The sequence below is a fragment of the Bos indicus genome, chromosome 14 (genome assembly GCF_029378745.1).
Source record: "Bos indicus isolate NIAB-ARS_2022 breed Sahiwal x Tharparkar chromosome 14, NIAB-ARS_B.indTharparkar_mat_pri_1.0, whole genome shotgun sequence".
Taxonomy (NCBI): Eukaryota; Metazoa; Chordata; class Mammalia; order Artiodactyla; family Bovidae; genus Bos; species Bos indicus.
In genome coordinates, this window is record NC_091773.1 from 40,086,893 (window position 1) to 40,091,104 (window position 4,212).

Consider the following 4,212-nt stretch of genomic DNA (forward strand, 5'->3'; position numbering starts at 1 on the left):
GAGAAAAGTGATTGAAAATGAGGCCAAAAGGGGAAGCCCAAGGTGCCTAGCTGTGAGCACCATTTGCCATGCTGAGGAGTCCTCCCTTCACCGTTTAATAGGAAGCATTAAATGCATTCTGAATTTCAGAAAAGAAATACAATGATGTTGTAGAGAATGAACTGAGGGAGGGCAACTAGAAACACCATATAACAAGGTGTTCATTCATCTTTATTCAACAAAGCAATATTTACCAAGCGTTTGTTAGGAACCAGACATAAAGTTGGGTACTGGGGTGAAGTGCTACTTTGTTTCGGTCGTGTCTTTTTGTGACCCCATGGACTGTAGCCTGCCAGGCTCCTCTGTCCATGGGCTTCTCAGGGCAAGAATACTGGAGTGGGTTGCCATGCCTTTCTCCAGGGTATCTTCCCAACCCAGGGATCAAATCCATATCTCTTATGTCTCCTGCATTGGCAGACAGGTTCTTTACCACTAGGGCCACATGGGAAGCCCAAAGCTCACTATCCGATGAGGTGGGGGTAGGCTGGGGGAAAATAGTTTAATAAACAACACAATTAAACTATCATATGATTTGGGCTTCAATATAATGTTGATCAAAATAAGAAATGTAAGAACAAATGTAAAACAGATTGGAAGAAAGAATGTATACGTGGAGATTTGCTGAAATTGAATTGCCTGTGGCAAACCTACATAGACCATGCTGATAGTATTTGGATAGAAGTCCAAAACTTCGATGAGGTATCTGGCCTAGAGATATAGACTTGACTGCCCTTCAATGTGTAAGTGATTGTTGAAGACACAGGTGTGGATGAGATCACCTAAAATGGTAGATAGAATTACAAGTAAATAAAGAACAGAATCATTAGAATCTTTTCAAAGTATAAAGTATATTGTAGTATTTGTTCAAAATATTCACTGCCCTTTCCTACTGGTTGTGTGTCTACCCAATGTATTCCTTCTGGGTCTGTCCCTGAGGGAAAATTATAATGCCTAATTCATTAATGTAAAGCTGGACCTTATGATTGTCTTCAGCCAATGAAATGTAAGCAAAAAGAACATTAACCCCTTCTGTGCAAAACTTTTAAAAGCTTGTAACATATTTCTTCTCTCTTTCTTCCTCCTGGGCCTCAATATCAGAAATCAGTCCCAGAGTTAAGAACCAAAGGTGTCCTGTGATGACCATGTAACATAAACTGAAGTAAAACTGGTGTTTGGAAGGTCTTTACAATAAAATAAATTTGCCAGAGATGGATAAGACAGGATGAGTAGAAAGTATAATAGATCAAATAAAAAAGATGTTGTAGAAATAAGATTTTGAGATATCCAGGAAGTCTGAAATATAGGTTGTGAAATGTTATAAATGAGTCAAAAATGATTGAGATTTTTGAGTGATTGTAAGAAGGTGACTTTGTTATATGAGAAAGGACAGAGAACCCTACTACTACTTTTATATCAGAGCTTGCACTTAAATTCCACTTTGGAACTGGAGGAAGAACAGAGTCAAGATGTTGAAATTTGGATAAATTTGTTAAAGATATCTCTGGTACATTCAGATGGAAATGCCTGCTAGGCAGTGGAATATGTAGACCTGGGGTTCAGAATGGGTTTATGGGCAATATGAGGCCCCTGAGAGACTGCATCCGGTAAGAAAGGGGTTGAAGATACAAATCTGGAGGAAACTCATTTTTAAGGGAAATATGAAAGAAGAAAAATGGAGTAAAATAAACTTCATAAGAATGGTTAGAGAGAGAGAAATGAAACATGAAAAAGTAATATTTAATGTACTCAGCAAAAAGATGCTATAAAAAGTGCACTCGTGTCTGGACTGCTGCAGAGAAGTAAATAAGACTAAAATTTGAGAAGATTATTTATGTTTACAATTAAGAGATACATTAGCATAGAACATTGCCCTAAAAAAGTTCTAAACTCTGTACCTGGGGTGATAACCTCATATCAGAATTACCCTAGGGAATCTCTGAAATTGCCCTTATATCTTGAGGAGTTGGGCTCTGGAAACTCCCCAGCAAAGAGTTAAATTGTGTTCCTTTTCTCTTTGAATTTGGGCTGTAGTGTCTTTTCTTCCAGATTGGAAGAGGCCAAAGCCTGGTTTGAAAGGGGATAAGAGTAGAGATGAAGAGGTTGTCCTCTCCCATTTTTTGATTTGGAAGGAATAGTTCAGTTTTGAAAGGGTAAATCCACATTTGCAGGCACTGCCTTGAAGCTCCATAACTTTTAAGAGCTAAGCTTCAGGATTGTGGTGGGTGTGGACGCTTGATAGTAATGAGGAGAGAATTGAGTGTAATGAAGTGAAGAAAGCAAGTTCAAGGAAGAGGCCATCTTGTCAAGGGAGTCAAGGTTGAAGGGAGGTCATCTGGAGAATGGGGAGGTTGGGTGTGGTGAACACTTCTGTTGGCAGAAGGAATATTGAAATTGAAGACCCAGGAGAGAAAAGAGATAATTGATGGCAAACGTTTCCCATGTGAGCTAAGAGGGAACTGTACCAAGAATAAACTGAAAGGAAACAGCACATCACAAAGGAGAAAAGAATAGAACCTCTTCCTCTAGAACCTCCACAGAGGGCAGGAGGGACATGTAAATCACTGGGTGTACAAAGAAATCCCATCGTGTCCTTAAGGAAAGTTATACAAGAGTAATTTGTAAACTCTACGGCACTGAACAAATACTAGTCCCTATTATTATTTTAATTTTCACTTTGGTGAGTTATCAGGAACGCGGTCTGTAGCTTGGGGGCCAGGTCAGAAATGGACTGTCACTTTGAGAGTCACCTGTAGCAGAGTGATAGTTAAGTAAATTGGATTTAAGAGAAATCTCTCAGGTAAGAGTATAAGGAGGGAAGCAGGGAACCACAGACAGTGCATTAAGCTTATGAACTCCGTGGAAACTCATTGAGGACAATCAGGACTAAAGGACGTAGTGCTGATGAGAAGTGGACAAAATTCTACAGCTTATAGTCACAAAGGGCTATTGTTGACACAAAGTGTTGTCAAAAGGGAGGAAGCCCAATGTTTCAAGCTACAAAGTCAATGACAGTGACGCCGACCCCCCCACTGCCACAAGCCCCGACTGGGACAGGTTCCCTAAGTGTTTGTGGTAAAATGACTGCAGGCTACGTTAAGGGCACGGCATTTAGTGAAGAGCAGTCCATTTGGGGGGTTGCCAAGAGTCGGACATGACTTAGCGACTGAACAACAACAACAGGCCGTTTTGAGAATCCAGGCTTTGCTCCAAGAATCCTGATGATGTCCCAGTTTAAAATGTGGTCAGGCAATGGAGGACTTCCCTGGTGGCTCAGATGGTAAAGCATCTGCCTACAATGCGGGAGACCCAGGTTCAATCCCTGGGTTGGGAAGATCCTCTGGAGAAGGAAATGGCCACCCACTCCAGTACTCTTGCCTGGATAATCCCATGAACAGAGGAGTGTTGTAGGCTACAGTCCATGAGGTTGCCAAGAGTCGGACACGACTGAGTGACTTCATTTCACTTCACTTCAGGCAATAGAAAAAGAAGAAAGCTTCTGGCGAATGTGTGTATCAGACCTTGGTTCTGAGCAGAGCGCCAATGAGGATCACAGCCAGAAAATACAAGGACCAGAGTTTTAATCACAAGAGCAAAAATATAACAGTCAGTTCAGGGAAAGAATCGGAAGAGTAGGAGAACTTGAAGACTCAAGAATTAAACAGGAATAATTAAGGGTGTGAAAATCTTAAATTGAACATCTTGTTCCCCTGAAATGTCCATAGTTGATTCTACCTCATGCCTTCTACCAGATACTTCATTAAGGCTTTGGGTCCCTGGACCACAGGTTTCCTTTGGTCATCATCATGGGTCACAAGTTGATGATCTATAAAATGCTGCTTTCATGGTGTTTGGATTTCCACTACTCGAATGGCTTTCATTCTCACTCTTTAGTGAGTCAGCCTCTAACTTTCTGAGATGCTTTTACCTCTGTTCCATCCTCAGTCCTGCAATGCTGGAACTTCAACTCCTCCAGCACTTGCTGTCCTGTACCGGTTCTTCTCCACATCCCTTAGGCTCTGCACTCATCTACCTTCCCCTTTTCCTTATAAAATAGCGTGTGTTGAGTGTCTACTGTGTGCTTAACCCTGGGCTAAACTCCTTCTGTGTTTTTCCTCCCCCCAAAATTAAGAGGTAAGAAACTAGCGAACTCTGCTTTTTTAGCTCAAACGTTTG

At 41.2% G+C, this 4,212-nt stretch overlaps 1 non-coding gene across 1 annotated transcript; it reads left to right on the forward strand.

The window, feature by feature from the left end:
* The first annotated feature begins 3,298 nt into the window (after positions 1-3,298).
* TRNAC-ACA (transfer RNA cysteine (anticodon ACA)) lies at positions 3,299-3,370 on the forward strand. Its single transcript has one exon. It is a non-coding gene; the product is annotated as a tRNA-Cys (tRNA).
* Positions 3,371-4,212: the final 842 nt, after the last annotated feature.